The following is a 21,797-nucleotide window of genomic DNA, read 5'->3' as shown; positions in this document are numbered from 1 at the left end:
CCTCAGCATCTTCATTTGTATAATGGGGATAATCTATATACATATAGATTGCCATTATTAACATGTTAATAATAGCAGTGACATTAGATAACTTTTCTTATGATCTATCTATATCTATCTAGCTATCTAAACTGTCTACTTATCCTTACACATAGATATATAATCTTCCTCATCTCACAGATGGGAAAATTGAGGTACAGAGAAGTCTCAGCATCTTTGCCTGAGGATCTGGTTGTATTTTTAACTGAAAATACTGGTCCAGACTAATATCAATCAGGTGAGGTTAATTTCACTGAGCCAGAAGACACAGGCCAAATGTGTCATGAGATATGTTTAAAAAAAATCGGTCTTTCTAATATCATCAGCAGCCCCCTTGCTCACTGGTCTGTTCTTTTAAAAGTTGCACCTTTCATTCTGAAGGACTTGAGCCCACGGAGTTCACAAACACTCCATGTATTCTTTGTTGTATCATGTCAAGCAGTGCTTCTTCATGAAGCTGGGAAAAGAGAAATCAAAATCACTTATGGAATGTTTTCAGTCTGTACAAATCAAGCACCTGAAACCTCCAAGTTATGAAACACAATCCTATTGGCACATTTGTTAAGAGCCCAGGGTCTGTAGTCAGGCTGCCTAGGAAAGAATCTGGTTTAGAGATGTCCTGGTTGTATGATCTTCAGCAAGTTAACTAATCACTCTTTGTTGAGATTCCTCATCTGCAAAATGGGATAATAATAGATCCCACCTCATAGGGTTGTTGTGAGGACTAAATAAATTAATATACAAAACACATGCAGGACAGCACCTGGCAAATAATAAGATCTCAGTTAATATTTGCTATAATATTTTTGCTTAATTTATTTTCTATCACTGAAGTTAAATAATGGACAATCTTTTAGCCAGGTACTCCAAGGTCACAGCTCCCACCAGCCTCATTTTTTCCCTTTCTCCATCTCACTCCTTTTTACCAGTCACACTAAATTCTTTCTTAGGTTCTCCAACATGCAGACTACTTTCTTTCTGATGATTTTAGTGTTGGTTGTTTTTATTGCTTGGACATCTCTTTCCCTGGTCTCCTTATCCTTCAGGTCTAGGCCTCAGTTTAATGTCAACAGCTCAAAGTAGAGGTCCCTGACCATCCCCCTCCCCAAGCTCTCCTTCACCTGGACACTGTGATTCCTGACTTCAGCGCCCTCTTTCCTTCATACCGTGTATCACAACATACAGTTTTTTCATTATTTGTTGTTCTATTTCTTCTGTCTCTCCACTAAATTGTAAGCTCCAGGAAGACAGAAATCCTATCTATCCTTTTCACTGCTTTTCAAAGATGAGTGGATGAAGTCCAAGTATAAACCACATAGTGGCACAGAACCTGACTATATTCCTTTTCCCTTGAAGTTTACTGTCAGATTTCTAGATCTTGACATTATATAGTTTTTAATCTATTGTCCAGAAGGGTATATGTAATAGTGGTGTAACTCACCTCAGGATCTCTGATTGCATCAATTTAGATGCATGATGTACAGTTTCATAAGATCTTAGAGATAAAAGATATCTTTGAAGTCTTATAGCCCAGTATGATCACATTAGTAATGAAAGAGTGAGGTTCTGGAGCAGAGGAATGACTTGTCCAATGCTGTAGATAATCAGAGAAAGAGTTGTTGGATCTGCTTTCTCCTCATTTAGTACTTTTTCCAAACCAGCACAGTGTCTTTTTCTATTTTCACAGGTAATTGTCTTTTATTTCTTCAAGCCAGAATCACTTCACTAGCTGCCTAACCTATTTACCCAACCATTACACTCTAGAGATTAGAGAGATTCCTACTCTTGAGAAACACACATTTGATAGAAACACAATTCTGTATGATAATCACAATTAACCAGAGACAGCTATGCAAGGTCAAAGGCACAGCTGTCTGTCCAGTGCTTACTGTGGGCTCAGTTCTCAGTGTGTTATGTGAGTTAACCGGTGAAATTTTCACAACTCTCTGTGTTAGGTGCTATCATCATGCCCATTTCACAAATGTGGAATCTGAGGCACTGCTTGAGTTACACTGCCAACGTTCTTCAGTAGCACAGGAGTATAAACCTAGCTGAGTGTTCTCCTAATTACAGTATTGTCCTGCCCTACTCAAAGCAGAATAGGATGGAGCTGGGGAAAAGGATACCTTTTAGAGGAGATTGCACTGGACTGGGCCTTGAAGGACCTGGAATTCTTGGAATTTCTGATGTGCAGTATTTCCCTTCCAATAACATCTGTAGGAGCTCATTCTGGCTAGAAATTTCCCTTTTCTTTTTTTTTACACACACTCATGCTTATGTTTAGCATATTTAGAGTTGCCTCCTCCTCTCTGTTCAATCCTTCACTTCTCACCTCAGGTAGAGTTTTAAGGTGACAGATCAAAACACTTCTTGAGTATAAAACTTTTGCATCAGAGTGTGCCCATGACTTCTCTGATTTCTCCTATGGGACCATGTTTCTCCATTATACTTAACAACTAACTCATGACCATGGTCACGGTTCTATTCAGCCCTCGGTTTTCATGGTGGTCCCCAGTGATGGTTGGAGAGCCAAGCTAGATGCTATATTCCTGTGCCCCATTACATGGAGGACACACATTGTCCAGTGCATATGAACTCCTGGGACCTTCTTCCTGTTTTAGATCTCAAACACAAACCTAAACACGAGCTCTTGCTTACCTCTATGTGTTTCTATTCCTTTTTAGTGTTCTTTGAGATGCTTATCATCACAAACTTACTTTCTTTTTAACATCTCTTAAAACTTTTTATATGTTTGCAATGGAGCCAGATTTCTCCATAATCACATTCTGCCATCTTGGCTGAAATTTGCTCAATTGTGATTTGCATCATACAATGCTTTTTTCTCAGACTTGATCTCAGTTAATCATAAAAACCTGTGAGATTAAATATTACAGTTTTTGACTTACAGATGGAGAAACAAACTCAGATGTTTTATAATTAAGCCTGCAGAATGGTATGGCTGGGGCTTGAACATGTGTTGGTTAACAATTATATTTAAGTTAGAGCAGTCAGGAGCAAGGGATAGGAGTTCAGATAATGGGGGATTGCATTCAGACTCTACTGCTTATTAGTTGTGAGATCATGAACATTCCTACATAAAACCTCAGTTTTTTCAACTGTGAAATGGAATAATAATTCCTATGACAAACCATTGCTTATATGAAACAGCACAGTCAGTGCTAGGCAATTTGTAAATGCTTTCCAAATGGTCATTATGATTAGTTTCTGTAGTCAGCTACCTCTCTACTGTGTATAGGTAGATAAATTTCCAATTCAACCTGGAATTAAAGTATGTTAATCTGGAATGACAAATGTGAAATGCTATTAAAATTAATATCTATCTATTTCTTTTCATTATTCCAGCACTGAGTAAATTTCCCTCTGAGTTTCATTGGCTCTAAAATACTGATATTTTTTTCTTGATCTTCAGAAATGCAGATTTACATCAGGATTGGATTTGGGGTCCTAAGAAGTTACTTTATGATCAATGATGGCATCTACCTCTCCCTTGCTTTCCCAAATAAGTTGTTGGAATCTGATCACATTTTATATTACTAATAAATCTTCAACTTACCATGTGGGACAGATTTGAAAAGAGTGGTCTAATATTGCATGTTTTCATGTAAATTCCTCTTATTTCTTAACTAACAGTGCTGAAAAATCCTACTGTATACTTCTGGTGGTCATTTATGGTACTTACTCCTGTGCTCTTAAAAGGTTTCCTCTAGACCAGAGCAGTGCATCTTAATTTTGACATAGGAATCACTTGGGGGATCTTGTGAAATTGCAGATTCTGATTTTGTAGGTTTGCAATAAAATTCTACATTTTTAACAAGTACCCAACTTTGAGTAACAAGGTTCTGAGAATTCCCTAAACTAATTAAGGAATTTTATAATATATGTATTCCTGGGGTCTATTCTCAGTGATTCTGGTTCAATAAGAATGAAATTAGATGTCTATATATTTGAATATCTACATAGGTAATTCTGATAATATATGACCTGCTTTGTAACTGCCAAAATATATTCCAATTATGAATGTTTTGATTAATTGGGGTCCAATCTATCTTTGAAGTCTATCCTTCTACGGTCTGTTCTTTGTCTGTGCTGCAGTCCCATTAAATTACAATTTTATGAATATGCTATCTCTTCATGTGCTGTTTCCTTTGCTTAAAAAAATATTTTTTCATTCTGTTTATTGAGGAAATGACTACTCATCCTTAAAGATCTAGCTCTAGTACAACCCCCTCTAGGTAAGCTTCTTTGACGTTCTAGTTTGGTGGTTCTCAAATGTGATTTTTGTCTCCCTCTTCCCTTAGGGACACTGATAAAGTCTAGAGACGTTTTTGGTTGCCACAACTTGGGAGGATGGGCAGGTTGCTACTGGCATCTAGTAGGTAGAGGTCAGGGATGTGGCTAAACATTCTACAATACCTAGAACAGTCCCTACAACAAATAATTATCTAGTCCAAAATATCTGTAGTGCTGAGATTGAGAAACCCTGCTCTAGGCTCTTAGATGTCCCTCTTTTATTTTCCTCCTGATTGCTTCTATATTACTACTTATCACAATTTTTATTGTCTATTTTTCTTTCTCCTGAGGAGTCTATTATGTTCTTGGACAAGGAATTGTCCCTTTCATCTCTGTTTCCTCACAACCAGTGGATTGTGTGTGTGTGTGTGTGTATGTGTGTGTATTCATTCCATAAATATTGAATAAAATAAATGGCTAAATATCTCCTTGAATATATAACTGAACTTAAAAATAAACTCATATGCAGTGTTTTGTGGTGGGCAGATGGGATAACCCAAGATCTAGATAGATTCGTGGACTTTCACTTGGGGTGAGATGTTACTGCAGCCTGAAGGGCATAATATCAAATCATCAATCACCAACTGTAGGGTCAGCCTCCAGAGGAAAAAAACCTACATATAATGCTTGCCAATTGGAAGGAATACAATTGACTGGAACCAGCTGGTTTTGAACTCTCTAAAAGGCTGCGATCCATTTAATCAGTTTGGAGTGCTTCCATAACTTTGAAGATGGATCAGGAAGAATGGCAAATATGGACAAAGTCAGCTAAGACCAGCGATCTCCCCATTTAAAATGTCTGATGTAAGACACAATGATTAAAAAAGAAAAAGCTATGTGCGTAGGGTCAAGGGTAAGGGTAGGAAGATGGGTCATTCTTTATGATTTTGAAAACTGACAAAATGTGTTTAGTTTGGAAAGATCTGAAAAACCTCACATAACTCAGCCTGTACTCCATTTCACCAACAGCGAGGGGAAATAATGAAATCTGCAGTTCCTGCTTTCTATCTGTCATCTAAGTCATTCCAGGGACAGTAATCCTGGGTAGTGTCTTTCAGTTGGAGCCATTTCCCTGGAGAGATGGAGTTATTCATAAGACATTGCAAGCTCATATACTTTCTCCTACCTGTTTTTGATTTTCCCTGTTTCTAGTGCAGTTTCACTGATCTCTTGGAAATGAGACAAACAAGGGATGTTCTTCATGCTCACGCTTTCCAAATGTGCTCCTCAAATTAAAATGCTGTACTATGTGCAAAATTCAGGTCTAGGAAATTGGAAATAATCTCTTACATTTGTATGGGATCCTCCTGAAGAGCACATATTACATTTGCTTTCTTTTAGCCTCACTTTGTCAAACTGATTCACTTGCCTTTCCATATTTTCAAAACTGGCGACCCCTCCATAATTTTAATTTCAAGGATCATTTTTCTTCTCATGCCTTTAGTGCTTATTCCCATTAATACTCCAATTTAGTATTTCCTGAAGCTCACTAAGACATAGAATCCACTGATACTTCATTTTACTGTCACTTTTCCCCTCATGACCTCACTTAATCATCATTGAGTCTAAGGTCATTATTCATCCCTTTTATCCTCCCTCAGTCCCTCTACCCTTCTTTCCCCCTTATTATATTTGCCTGGCTGAACACCCAACCTGGCTAATTCCAGCTGTCTTCCTCTTATACACACGTACCTGAACAGCTGAAGTTGTCTGAAGAGGATTTTCCTTCCCCACTCCCACCTCCATATATGTACACAGTCACACCCATGTTGACCAGTCTCGCTTCAAACTTACGACTGTTACCTTGTGACTCTTAACACTGCTTCAAAATCCAACTCAATTCTCTAGACCAGGGTTTCATAAATGTTTTCTATAAAGTATCAAATATAGAAAGTATTTTAAGCTTTGGGGGCCATACGGTTTCTGTCACAATTTGGCCATCCTAGCAGGAAAGCAGCCACAGACAGTACAAAAATGAATTGGCATGGTCATCTTCCAACTAAAGTATTTACAAAAATAAACAGTGGGCTGGATTTGGCCCAAAAGCTGTAGTTTGATGACCTTGCTCCAGACCATTCAGTCCTCTACTTACTATCTTAGATGACCATTTTGTTTGTATCTTCTCTCTTTCTCAAACCTTATACAGTTACTCCCTATCCCATACCAAGTCTTTGCTATTAACCTTGCTCCGTTTGATTAAAACATCAAAAGAAAGCAGAAAGGATGAATCACATCTTCCATCCTCCTTGGATGTGAGCCCATTTGACTCTGCATTCCCTCCTATCTCTATGGATGAAATATCCATGTTTCTCTTTGAGGCCGGCTCCACTCTTTGTGCACTGATCCCACCCTCTCTCCTCTACTTAAGAAAAAGTTCCAGCAGTCCTTTCCTCACTTTTCTGTATATTAATTTTTTCCTCTTTGTTGGATTGTTCAAATCAGCATATAAATATACTGTAATGCCTACCATCTTGAAAGAAGGAAAGGAAGGAAGGAAGGAAGGAGGGAGGGAGGGAGGGAGGGAAGGAAGGAAGGAAGGAAAGAAGGAAGGAAGGAAGGAAGGAAGGAAGGAAACACCCTATTCCTTGACCTCACATTTCTCTTTAACTACAGCTCCATTTCTCTGCTCTCCTTACAGCAAACCTCAGTGAGTTATTTATATTCATTACCTCCCTTTCCTCTCCTTCCATCCTTTCTTGAACACACTCCCATTAGATTTTATCCCCACCATTCCACTACAGCAACTCATTAGGGTTGACCTACCCCAGTTACCTTCTCTTTGTCAGCTCCAATAATCATTATGTTAGTCCGTGTCTCAGCAACATTTAAGAAAAATGACAATAGTGTCCTTTTAGTTTATGAACTTCTCGTGGCTCCTAGGATCCATTCTCTCTTACTGCCTCCTGTATCTGGCTGCTCCTTCTTTGGCTCATGATTTCATGGTCTGCAGGTAAAATTTCACCTTTTTCAGAGACCTTCTCTGATCACCTTCTCTGATGAAAAATTGCACCCCCATCACAGTGTTCCTTAGCCCCATTACCTGCTCTATTTTCCCTGTAGCACGGCACCATAAAACTCATTCTATGCTTATATAAGTTTGTGTTGATCATCTTTCCCTCACATCATTAGAACATGAGCTCCATGAGTACAGATATATTGTTCTGTTCACTGTTGTATTCCTAACACCTAGACCATTTCTGGCATGTAGTAGATACTCAATGAACAGTCATTGAATGAATGGATGAATCTTTTAAATCCTTCTGCACACACAATCATATAAGATCCTTTAAGTCTCCTCCTGAGTATGTTATCCCCCGCGCTTTTTTTTCTGCAGAGAGGATTGACATTCAAAATGGCTAAGTGATCTTAGATGCAAAATCACATCTCAGGTGAGAGCAAGCACCCAGAGAGACACTCCACCACATTTTTTTGAGTGATGGCTATCAAACCTCTGCTTAACCCCCTAGTTATGAGAGCCTAGCAGAAGCCTACCCTATTCCACTGCTGAGGGGCTCCATATGCTAAGTTCCAAGCTCCATCTGAAAGTTCCAAGTTAATTTTCTCTCCTTATTCCCCACTTGATAAAGAATTGTATATTTTTGTCACAATCATTCAAATCCACCTTTAAAAAATGCACACCTGAAGTTTTGCAAGGTATTTCTGCTGACTTTATATCCCTTGTCTACTGTAAAACTGTTTCTTTTAATACCTAAAGGATGTTACAACCTTGTTAGAACATTCACCACTTTCCTCAAGTTGTTAATTATTTTCTGTGTTCCCATGGTACTCTCTGAGCCACATCACAGTGTTCAGCACTGCAATTTCTATCTGCCTAATAACAGGGGCATGTCTTACTTATTTTATCTCCTATCAAGCTTGTAACAGAGAAAAAATAATTTTTGTAGAGTTAATCATTATACGTGGCATTTTACTTATATGACTTTATTTAATTTTCACAGTGCTCTGAGGTTAAGTACAAGTACATGCCCATTTTACAGATCAAGAGGATGAGGATAAGAGACTGTAATAGCATCCCCATGGCAACTGAAGCTGTTATGTTTTATTAATTTTCAAAACTTTATTTAGGAAAAATTAACAAATATAACTGTATATATTTACAGTATACAGCACAATGATTTGATATACATATACATTATAGAATAATTATCAAGAGCAAGATAATTAACAAAGCCATTACCTCACATAATTAACATAGTTAACTTTTTCTTTTTTGTGTGTGTGGTGAGAATGTTTAAGACCTACTGTTAGCAACTTTCAAGTATACAACACTGTATGTTGTATACTTGTATACCGTGGTCACCATGTTGTACATCAGATGCTTAGAACTTATGCTTCTTAAAACTGCAAATTTGTACCCTTTGACATATCACCCCATGTTACCCTTCCCCCAGCCCCTGGTAACCACCATTCTACTGTTTCTATGAAACCACACCATATTTGTCTTTCCTTGGCTTATTTCACTTAGCATAAAGCCCTCCAGATTTGTCCATGTTGTCACAAATGTCAGGATTTCCTTTTTAACAGTCTAATAATATTCCATTTTTGTACATATATATCTCATATATATATTTTGTGTACGTATATATATATATATGTATATATATCACAGAACACACATTTTTCTAAAGAAGATATACAAATGGCCAATAGGTATATGTAAAAGTGCTCAACATCACTAATCTTCAGGGAAATGCAAATCAAAACCACCATGAGATATCACCTCACACCTGTTAGGATGACTGTTTTCAAAAAGTTACATGATAATAACGGTTGCAAAGATGTAGAGAAATGGGAACCCTTATATAAGGTCAGTGGCAATGCAAAATGATAGAGCAATCATGGAAAACAGTATGGCCATTTCTCAGAAAATTAAAAATAGAGCTATCATATGATCCAGCAATCCCATTTCTGGGTATATCTGAAGGAAATGAAATCAGTCTCTTGAAGTGATATCTGCACACCCATGTTCATTGCAGCATTATTCACAGTAGCAAGATATGGAAGCGACCTAAGTGTCCTTTGATAGATGTACAGATAAAGAAAATGTGGCAACTGCAGCTTTTAAACATTAGAGCATGGACCACCCACACCCATGTCTGCTTGACTCTGATGACCGCGCTCTTAATAAACACCTATGTTGTACCCACAATAATTTTGAATGAAGGAAGGAAAAAGCAAAGCAAACAGAAGAATGAATGAAATAGCACATCCAGTTTTCACCATTTGATCTAGAGTGGCCTTTTGAGAAACAGAATAATTATGTTCATTCTGTTAATAATGACCTGCCAGTTTTGAAGAGGGCAGCTGTAATCCTACCAGATCTCTTCTAAGAAATTATCTCACTGTCTTGGCCACTGCTGGGCTCCATGACTTCCAATTGGTTAATTTTTCCAGACCTTAGGTGTCCAAAGGGGTGTCTGTGAACTTAGGTGGGTGCTTTGACTCCAGTGAGTCTGAGGTTGAAGCGTGTAGTACAGTGGCCAAGAGCCTGGATAGCCTTGAGTGATTCTGGCTCCGGCACCCACTAGCTGCTTTTCACTCAGTGACTTAACCTCCATGTGAATCAGTTTCTTCATCTGTAAAATGGGTTAATAACGTCCCTCAGTTATTAAGAGTATTAAAACTAGTTAAATTTAGTAAAGTGCTTAGAAAAATGCCTGGCACATAGTAAATGCTAATGAATTCTTTTCTAAATAAAACTGATTTCTCCCTGCCTCTCTTGCAACTGACATTAGCAGTTCAGCAAACGTGGCATGGAGCTATGTGGTGAGTGACTTTAACTTTTTCTTGGAAAGAGCACAGAGAAACAATTTAGGCTTTGCCTCCCGGAGGCTGGCATTTTCTTCTGATTGATTTGACCTGTCAATTCATAGAAGAAAAAGAAAAAAACAAAAAAAGGAAAAACTTACCGAACACCTAGTCAGTTCAGTTAAACATAAATTTGGCTGATTATTTTACATGCAGCTGACTGGCAGTTTGCCTGAGAGATCAGAATGGCTTGTTTTGGCATCACACGTCACAGGCTGAAAGCTGGCAAATGGTTTTTGAATTGAGGGAGATGGAGCCTGTTTGGATTGTCCAAGACCACGACTATCCCCAAGATCACGACTGCAGGGTGTGAAGAGGAAATTATCAGACTAGTTAGACTCCTGTTGGTGACCAAACATTATTACTCGTGGATCTGGAGGCTTGAATTGGTTTTGCGTTCTGCACTTTGGCAAAGTGTGCCAGATCTGGGTTTGCGGGGCTGCTACGTAGCTATGTGGACCCAAGGGACGTGATTGCTTTTCTCTATCAGTACCAGTGAGAAAGCTTCCCATATGAACTTGGTCGCCTCGGTTTTCTTTGACTCTTCTCCCCAGTGTGCATTATAAGAACTCAGGTAATGTCTTCTCAGTGAATGCTGAATGGGCTGTGCAATAAACAGGCAGGAAACTAGACCAAGGCTCAGAGGTAGACAAGATTCAATTGAGAGGCAAAGATGATCCACAAACAAACTCATTTTTTGGGGTGAAACAGTATATTTAAGAAGATCAGAGTTTCTTTTCTTCAGAATTCTTCTTAGAACAAATGACATTACCAACAACTAGGTCCCCCTTATGGAGACATTTGGCAATTTCCAGCTGAGAAATGCTTGACAGGCCAGGTAGGAACCCCCTGAAAAGAGAGACTGAAGTGTGTACATGTGTTTAATGGTTTCTGGACTCAGATCACTATAATTAACTGCCATTAGGTGTTAATGCTGACCAGCCAATTCATCTGTTGATGAAATACTCCAAACCGAGAGGCCTTTATTTTCCCCCAGACTCTAGCCACCTCTGAGGCATTACAACCACCGTGTCCTGTGATGATGGGTAGGCCTTCAGCAGCAGAAGGTACTGGAGCCTATGTGAGAGACTTCATCCATTTCCTCTCCTTCTCTCATTTCATGCCTTCCCCTGAGCAAGTCCTTTCTGTGTCTTACTTTTCTATTGATGCAGAAATATCTACAAACTTGCACTCAAAGCATGGTCCCATGAGCAGCAGAATGGCCGTCACCTAGATAATACCTGGTTTCCCAGGAATCAGACTTTATATAATAGTAAGTGACATAGTGATGAGGTTATTCCCTTTCCAATTTTCTTTCAGTCCTCCTGCTTAGAGAGAGTCTAAGTTCTAAGCTAGATGCTCTAATACTTCTTTAACACTTTCACCTCTCTCTTTCCACCAAGGAAGTGAAGTCTCAGCAACCTTTGGCAGCCAACAGAATCTAGCTATAATTTAGCAATATTGCTTACTTTTCACTATATTTTTATGCATACTCTCTATTGGTTGAAAATTGAGCTGTTTTCTCTTCAGTAGAATTGGTGTAAAGTTTAATCCATAAACCAATTTATTTCTGTTAAAATTGTGAATTGGATTCCTATGGAAATTTTAAGTAAATAACAGTAACTGTGATACATGGATAGGCCAAAACTCATAAGGAAGATATTTAAATCACTGTAGTTGAGCAAGCGTTGATTTTAAGGGCTGAAATTAGAGTATGAAATAGCAGTGCTTCTAAAACTTAATATACAATTTAACCAACAGGAGATCTAGTTAAAATAAAGATTCTGATTCAACAGACCTGGAATAGGCTACGGGACCTGAGATTCGGTGCATCAGTAGCAATTGCTACTGTCCACTATTACTGTGGACAGTTTGCAAGGCAAGGATCTAAGGGAAAAGAACCCCAAAGGCCTTCAACCGTTGTGTGCAAAACACTTCTTATAGCTTGTCCTGACCCAACCAAGCTCACCAAGGCCTCACACTGTGGCATGGGATCAACAGTGATCATAGTAATTGAGGTGTTCCCTGCCCATATTCTCTATCAGTGGTTCTTAAAGTTTAGTGTTTTTCAAAATCACCAGGAGTATTTGTTAAACTACAAATTACTGGGCCCACTAAGGTATTTTCTGGTTAACAGGTCTCAGAAATGGCTTGAGAAGTTGCATTTCTAACAAGTTTCAGATGGTGATGTTGCTTGTCCAGGGACCAGACTATATATAAACTTTACAAGTGGTTGTGTAAGTATCAGGCAGGTGGGAACACAGAAGTACTGGTAAGCACAGCACTTATCCTGACTACTCTGCTGCTTGCGAGTTCTCGGAACATTTCAGGCTTCTTAACAGTTTCAGTAGGAATGCCAAGATATATGGTGGAGACTGGGTGGGGCCCATCATCCCAGGTATTGCCTTCCAGTCATGTGTGTGTGTGTGTGTATACATATATATATATGAGAGAGAGAGAGAGAGAGAGAGAGAGAGTAGTGTAGTGGTAGGGAGCAGACAGAAGATGTAGTTTCCCAGCCAAATATCACTTTACTTTGACTGAAACCTTGTGACTAACCATTTGTGACAGAATATTGGGCAGTGTGGCAAATATCAACACATCTATTTGAGAAAGCCTGACTCAGACATAATGCCAGGACGCCTGTGCACCAACCTGGGATAGTTCTTTTCCTTCTCATGTTTTTCTCACCCAGATCTGTCACATTATCGTATATATTTTTTAATCTATACAATAACAACAATAATAGTAACCAATTTAAAAAGCTGTTGTGAGGATCAAATGAAAAACAATACCTGTAGAGTGTGTTATTACAACCCCACGACCGATGAATATTAAGAGCCAAATAAATAAACTCTATTTGAGGACAGGGAGGACGGTAGTGTGGCTGGAGCTTCATGGATGAAGGGAAGGGAAGAAGAAGAAGTAGCAGATGAGGAAGTCGGGGGCCAGGTCTTGCAGAAGCTTGTAGGACAGCACAGTTTAGGTTTTAAGTATAATGAAAAGTAACTGGAGGTGTTGAAGCCAAAGTGCAATATGATCTGATTTACGCTCTAGAACGATCTGTCTGTCTTGCAGAGAGAATGGAGTAGGAGGGGCAAGAGTCAAAGGTGGGAGACTAGTTACAGTGTCCAGGTGCTAGGTGATGGGGCTTGCGCTAGGATTTTAGTGATGATGGTGAGAAGTAGCCAGATGCAGGCCCCATTCTGGCCATAGTGTTGTAGGGATTTGCTGAGAGATTGCTGAGCAGAAAGAGGAATCAAAGGTGACTCTGAGGTCTAAGTGAGTGAGTGAGTGGATAAGGGTGCCATTTATTGAAATGAGGGAACTCTAAAGAAGCAGGCTCGGGGAAGCTACCTGGTATTTTTGTTTAGACATACAATATGTGGAATGTTTTTAGATATATGAGAAGAGATATCGAGAAAGTATAGAGTCTGAAGGTCAGAAAGTAGATCAGAGCTTGATTCACATTTAGGAATCATGTGCATTTGGGTGCTACTTAATGCCCTGTACCTGGAGGAGATCTCATAAAATGAAAATACACATAGAGGAGAGATGGCCTCTCAGTAAATTCCTTCACATGGAGGCATGGAGGAGTGAATGCTACTGGTTTAGCTGAAGATGGGGATTTGTACCCTGTAAGATAGCACCTGAAGATGTGGCAGCACCTGGGAAGAACTGGCCAAGAGGGGCACCAGGGAGGATGTATCCTGTGCCCAGGCCTTCCAGCTCAGTCAAAGATTTCTGCACCAGGCATGGCAGAAGAACCAAACTGATGGAACCATGAAAGAAGAGGCAGTGGGAATTTGAGCCGTAGGGAGTGAGGGCATCACCAAAGATATCCAGCTGATACCTCAGCATTGAGTAAATCCCTGTTCTTGGCACAAACTCAAGGGGTAGAATGTGCCCTTGGCACCTCAAGTATGTGCCAGGAAGAGATGAAATTGCCATGAGCTAGACAAAAAATGGGTCGATTAACCCAACCTAATTAATCTAAAGAAAATAATAGTATATTTGTTGCCTGTAGCCTGAGATTCGCACTCACTACATCCTGATTCTAATTACTGATGGTATAAATGCAGTTTCCTAACTATAAAGAGACGATTTTTTGCTCATTTTCCCTTCCCCAGGGAATGCTTGCATTTGCCTAATATACCAGTTTTGGAAGAGGATCTTTAAAAAAGGTATTTTCTGCATAGGGATGAGCTAAGGAAGCACCTCTCTCTGCCTGGAGTCATGAACCTGACACAGTTAACACAGTGAAATCTGCTGTACATTTAATCAGAGTAGTTAATTTGATTTTCTAAAATTAAGCAGAGCATCAGTTTGTCATTAGGCCTGAGAATTACTGGGTTTCAGATGTCACTCTGTGTACCCCAAAAGGGCTTTATTGGATATGAATAATAACAACCTACAAATATATTGATGATAATGAGCATCTAAGTGTTCTGTAAGGAAAAACAGAAAAAAAAAAATCCCCGACAAACATGACTGGTGACTCATGGTGGCCAGAATTTTTAAAATTTATGGTCATTACAACATGAAAAAATAATCATGAATAATAAAAATCTGTTACAATAATTAGCTGTAATGAATGCTCATGGTGAGCTAAATGAACTGGAGCAATTTAAGGTAATATCACATAATTTGTATTTTGTGCTATGTCAGATCATTTTATCATTAGCGGGAAAGAGGGAGAAGTAGAAAGATAGACAAAAGAGACAAAAAGGGAGCTGATGAAGAGAAAGTAAAATAAACCATTCAGCTTCCTATATTCTTGTTTTCTCAAAAAAAGTGAAAAATGCTGCAGGTTGCATTTTTTATACTTTAGTTTTTGCATCCATTCCAAGTTCTTTGAGGGTGTCAACAATGTGAGAAAGATAATCAGTGTAGCAGACATCTGAATCTGACAAAGTTGGGTTTGAACCTCTACTTGTCTTTTTATATGTTATGTAATGGAGGCAGCTTCCTTATCTGACTTAAGTCTCAGTTACATTCAGGATACTAATAGATGTTGCCTAAAGTTGTGGTGAGGAGTGAATTTCACATTAACAGCTAACTCTTAGTAAATGCTTATTATTTACTAAGTGAATTTCACATTAACAGCTAACTCTTAGTAAATGCTTATTATGCACCTGGCATTCTCTGAGATACCTTCACATGAACCACGTCATTTAGTCCTCCTGACAACCCTAATCAGGAAGAGCTATAGTTATCTCTTTTATAGATGAGAAAACAACACCTAAAATGATGGAATACAAAAAGTAAGTGACGGAGTGGTATTTGGTACCCAGGCTCTTAGTTTCAAGAGTTCACATGCTTTGCTGTTCCTCTAAGAAGCCCCTGCTAGCCAGCAGCAGGACAGTGCCTGGGATCACACTTCAGTAAAGATCAGGTGTTGCTATTTTTCATATCATCTTTGTGTAAGCAAAATAGAGTATGCATTTACATTTGTGAGCAGGCCTTATTGTAATTAATTCAACTCTATAACATAAACGGCAACATTTAGGGTTGGCTTTGAAATTCTCCTAGTGTAACCAGTCCTATCCAGTAGAAACCCTGCATTGTGAGATGACGAGGTTACTGCAGGTGACTTTCTCAGTTGGAGGGTGATGGGCAGCTCCCAGAGATAGGCTTTTCCTGACATCGAGCAGGATGGAAGGGCTGATGGCCTTGATCTCACCAACTTGTCATCCAGGGCACTTGAGATAAGCCCCACTCCACAGACCCTGACAAAGAGCTCTCTGTGACTTAGCTGGTTGAGATTTCCCTGGTACCTGGATTCAGAGCCTTTCTGGGTGGGGCTTAGTATGGTAGTGAGGGGTGGAGGGAGGTTAGTTCTGTGGCCTGGAGCATGAAAACAGGAACTTAATTGCCCAAGTCTCCTTTTATCTCTTTGGGCATTATTTGTAAATGCAGTTAAACATACACTCCCAATCTGTGTCTACCTAGATAATATTGGAAAAGGTGTTCATTATATCACTTTGATTATTAAATGTGAGCATTGAAAATACAGCCCCATTTTCTTCACTCGATTTTGTTATTTCTTCATTTCATTGTATATCAGGAACCTTATCAAATGGGAATGTCTTGGACTTTCCTTGTCCAGTAAGAAAGCTGGCATGCTTTACACTGAGTTAAAAGTCTACAAACTGTCAAGATGCAGATGGGCTGCTGCAGATGGGCTGACCCTCTCCATTGTACTGAGACATAAAATAAATACAAAACCGAATCAGAGAATAAGCAAACATGAAGTGGGATTCCTCATCCTGTAGGTTGGCCCCCTTTCCCGAATGTTTGCTATTTTTCTTTCAAAAGAAATGCAGTGACGGGACCCCCAACCCAGGACCTTCCTCTCCTGTCCCCATAGCCCAACTCTTTCCTTTCTTCCCTCAGGTCCCCCTGCTTACCAGCTCCCAAGCTTCTGTTTGCTCTTAGGTAGTCTGCCTGTGGGAGGTTATCAAATGACCCAGCTGGAGCTTCCCCTCCTACCTTCCAGTGGGCAAGGGAGGGAGTGGTTTATTTTCCTCTTTCTCTCTTTGGAGGGTGTGCCTTCGCTAGTCAGATAAATACCTCCTGGCTGAACAGGAGTCGGCAGGAATTTGCTTTAAAACAAAAGAAAGAAGAAAGAAAAGAGGGAGGAGAGCTCTCTTTAGGCAGCATTTCTCCTTTGAGCAAACAACGCCAGCTCGAAGTTCTTTGGGCAGAGCCACAGGGCTGAGTTTAAGGCATCATTTTCATCTATGGATATCAAGTCGGCTAGGAAACTTGTCTGAGATTTGGATGGTCTCATTGACTGAAAGGGCATATTTGTTACCCAGTGGTTGCTAAAATCTCACATATGAAATATTATTTTTGTTTGTTTATAATCAGAAAGGATTGGGTTTCTTTAGTATGCACGGGGGTCCTTACTCACAGTCAGAGTTCGCTTCAGGCAAAACAGAAATATGGGAGAAGAAAACAGCACTAGGTTGCTACTGATTTCAGGTCTGTAACAAGAATTGTTTTCCTCTCATTTTCTCCTCAATTGCTTTGTTAAAGGAAAGAGGGAGGGAAGGCGGGGGGTGGAGAGAGAGAGAGAATGATTTACTTAATTGCTTAATTTTTTTAGTCAAGCGATGAGGGTATTTATCTTTGCTGAAACAATGGATTTTAGTGGTCTTCCAGGGACCAAAAGAATACTCAAGATTCAACTTCCAGTGTTGCCATTTTCTTAGAGGACTTAGTGAAACAATTTTATTCCCAGTTTACAAATTGGGGTTTCTTTTAAAAAAGTAGTATATGGTCAGGTTTTTTGAACTGACTTTAATCAAATAGTTCAAAGTCCCCTATTCCAAGGCCTAGATTTGTTGTTTTTACATTAATTGTGTGTGTTTGTCATTTCTGGGTCAAAATACATTTTTGTCTAAACCAAATACTTTCATGTAAGACAAGGACAGTTGGACATCAAAATCATCCCCCAGGAATGGCTTCAAACTACTTCTTTTGATAACATTCTGGCTGACATGTTCAGTGCACCCATCACATCAAAGTTGATTCTGTTTTTTAAAAAAAAGACAAGGAAGAAACTCTTTCATTTTGCTTTTCTTAGAAAATGCATGTTTCAGTTTTCTTTCCGTATGTATTTTTAAAACCATTGATGCACTTTCAAAAGAGGATTTTCAATAACCTTGAGTAGAGATGTAGAATGCACAATGCTTATTTTGAACACATAGAACCTGACAGATATAGGAAAATTTGATAGAGGAGGTCACTCTGGGGCAGTTCTATAGAATGTTTAATGCTGACCTCAGTGACCATGAACAGAATGAAAGCCTTCGAATTACCTTCTCTTCTTGGTTGGTGATAAGTTGACACAGTGTTTAAAGTACACCATCTTTTCTGTTGTCACTGCCTAACTCCTGGATTCAGGCTTTCTGATGCACCCAAGCCTTCACATGAAGTCTCCTATTGCATGAGAGATGCATGGCTGAGATCAGGAGCAAATGACTTTTTTGGAAGCATCCATAAAGTACTGATTAAAATGTTATCATTGATGGAAACACATTATGGAAGAAAAATACATAAGCTGAATGTCGATTTATGGCCCTTCATACTTTGTCTAAAATGCCTTTTTAGAAAGATAGCTTGGAAATGGGATTTTAAGGGCTACTGAAATATTTGTACTTCAATGGAACTAGTGATAATAGCTACGGTAAAATAAATAATACGTTTCTAAGATTTCATGTACTTATTTATTTAATGAAGTTTCTTTTTTTTTTTTTTTTTTTGAGGTAGGTAATGCATTTATTCTTAGTTTATAGGTACAAAAACAGAATGTTCAGTAGCCAATCCAAAGCCACTACACAGTGGCTTAGCCTTCAGAGAGACCAAGAATGTATGTGTATACGTGTGATTTAGGGAAGTGGAGATTTAGGTGTGTTTTGTGTACAATACATATATATGATATATATCTATATATGTATTCTCTCTTTAAGGCTTTCTTTGGTCTACCTGGACATGCAGATAGGCAGAAGCAGTTAGGGGCTGCAGAGAACTGAGCACTCCACACAAGGACAGGGAGAGAATTTGATGCATATGTTTCTTAAAGGGAAAGTATGTTCAATGCATTTGACATTGTCTGGCAGATTCTGTGTGGTTCTAGAAAGGAAAACAGGCTGGACAGCATGGTGACTATGAGCCTGGGTTTGAAGCCTGATACTGCCCTGGGCCAGCTGTGAGACTTCATGAAGGTTCTTAAGTGCCCAGTAAATGCCAGGTGAATAGTGGGGATACGTATATAAATGCTATAGTTACTTTTCCTGTGGTACAAAAAACCTACTAGGACAGACAGGAAATTCTCAACTGTTCTGTCAGAGATCTATGCCCAAAGGATGAGCACCTAAGTAAGAGAAGTGTAATCAGTAATAGCTTCAAGGAAGGGGACACTGTTGAGTTTATTTTTACCTGTTAGGTTCTTTGGGGAAAATAACATACTGGAAACTCAAGAAAGTTGGTCAATGTCAGTAAGTTTGCTCAGCAAGCTCAGTTCTTTCACCCTTTTAGCTAAAACTGCCCTCACCATAGAATGAAATCTTGGAAAGAGGCTTGATCTTTCTGTGGTGTGCACTATTTGGACCAGGATGTGCACAGGACTCATGACCTCTCTAATTGTTGAAAAGTTTCTCAGCTTGATCCTGAGCTCCCTTCTCTTCTCTCTCTCTGTTGTCTGCCCAGGATACCTGTTGTACAGCAGTGCCTTTAGTTGTTGGCTGTATCCAATGACACAAATTGTATCACCAGCTCTCACTTTTCCTCTGAGTTCCAGACTTATATAGTCTAGAATCTTGTCCACATTTCTTCTCTAGAAAGTCTTGGAGAAATCTTTGAAATCAAGCAGGACTCATTTTGAAGGGTGTCACTATCCTTCAATTAGACATAACCGGAAGCTCCATGTTTTTACTTAACCCACTCATTCCTAAGCTCCCTCCACATCCAATCCATCACTAAATTCTGCTGATTTTACTTTTTAAACTTCTCTGGAATCTGGCAATATTCCTCTGTATCTATCACCAGAAACTACTACAAACTACAATAAACCCTTACTGGTTCAATTACAGAATTATTTTTTGTCCTCTATATCAGTCAGGTTGTTAGAATTCTCTAGAGGGAATATATGTGTGTGTGTGTGTGTGTATATATATATATATATATATATATATATATATATATATATATAAAATTTATTTTAAGGAATTGACTTACACAATTGCTGAGGCTGGCAAGTCTTAAAACTATTGTGGGGGAAGGCCAGTTGGAAGAAGGCTGAAAACTCAAGCAGTCTCAAGTGTGAAATTTGTAGGGCTGGCAATAAGGCTAGAAACTCAAGCAGTATTTCTATGTTACAGTCTTGAGGCAGAATTTCTTTTTTTCTAGGAAACCTCACTTTTGCCTCTTAAGAATTTCAACTGATTAGATGGGATCCACCCACATTGTGGATGGTAATTTCCTTTGCTTAAAGTCAATTGATTGTAGATGTTAATCATGTCTACAAAATACCTTCACAGTAACATCTATACTAGTGTTTGACCAAATAACTGGATACCATATCCTAGCCAATTTGACACAGCAAATTTAACCATCACACCTCCAATCCCTTCTAATTTCTTCTTAGTACTATAGCCAGAGTTATGTTTTCAAAGCATAAATTGGATGGTATAATTGTTCACTCACATCTTAAAAACTTTAAGTGTCTTCCCATCGTGCTACCTGGCTTACAAAGTACAGTGTAGCTAAGTCTAGATGAGCTATAACTTCATTTCTCACATGCTTACACTCTGTGGACCATCTGCAGTGGCTTCCTTATATTTCTTTGGCTGAACCCCTTTCTCCTGCTGCAGGGATTTTGCAGACTTTTCTTCCTTCTACATGGAATGTTCTTCCTTCCTCTCCTTGTTAGGTTCCTCCTATGCATCCGTATTTCAGCTCAATTGTCCCATGTTCAATGAAATTGACTTTTCAGTGACTTTCTTGACAAGGCCGAGTGTGTTAGATGCTCTTAGAGTACAATGAACTCCTCCATTATAATATGTTCTAATCTATGTTAATATTGGTGTGATTACTTGATTAAAGTCTGACCCACCTTGAACCAGTAAACTTTAGAAGTTCCCTAAGAACAAAAACTGTGTTTGTTTCTATTTCTGTTGGTATCTTCTGCATGCAGTACACTGCTAGGTTCATAGTGCATACCCAATAAATACTTGTTGAAAGAAGAAATTAATATGAATAATTTATTGGGCGACTCTTTATAAACATTGAGTTCTTTGTGAGCAGAGACCCTCTCTTGTTATGCTGTTTTATCACCATGGAGACAGTAATCATTAAATGGCTGGCCCTAAGACTGAGAGTTCAGTGAGTAGGGATGTAATTGTTGGTCATGTATTGTCTCTAACAAGGTGACAAAATAAGCAGAGGCAGCTGTTGGAAAGAGAAATGAGCCGACTAGGCAACATGAAAGAGATCACGTGGCCCTAAAGAGGTGAAGAGAGTGTCCTCAGTTGTTAAATTTCTGTGCTTTATTTTTCTGCTTGAAGTCAGGACATACCTTTATTTCAATCTTTGGAGTCTAAGAAATTTGTTTCCCTATAAGAAATCTCAACCTCATTCTTACCTTTTAATATTTAGGTTATTGATAAGATCTTTTACTCCTTGTAGCCCAAAGAACTCGGAATTAAACAACATGGTTCTAGGGATGCTCTGACAGCATAGTCATTATCCTACCATTTTTCACCCTTTCCTCCTGCCCCTTTTCTCCCTTCTCTGTTTCCTCACTATCTCAAGTGTTTATAAAAAATACCAGTGGAGGGCAAATTTTGCCGGTGTGGTCTAAGAGTGAATCCAAATTCTAGGGAATTTGACTAGATTTAAGTGAAAGCGTAATGGGCTTAAAAATCCAGAAGACAAGTACAACAGCAATAACATTTACTACTATTTATCATTTACTGGTTCCTTAGATTGTGCCAGATACTCTGCTAGGTTCTTCTGAAAACTTTCCTGACTGTGGCCCTCCCTCTGCCCCTGGTTGGGTTAGGTGCCCCTCCTTAGTCTTTGTTTGCATCTTTGTTAGCATACTTACCACA

Source organism: Orcinus orca, chromosome 4 (genome assembly GCF_937001465.1).
Source record: "Orcinus orca chromosome 4, mOrcOrc1.1, whole genome shotgun sequence".
In the NCBI taxonomy this organism is placed as follows: domain Eukaryota; kingdom Metazoa; phylum Chordata; class Mammalia; order Artiodactyla; family Delphinidae; genus Orcinus; species Orcinus orca.
The sequence above is the reverse complement of the archived record's forward strand: the minus strand, read 5'-3'. Positions refer to the sequence as shown.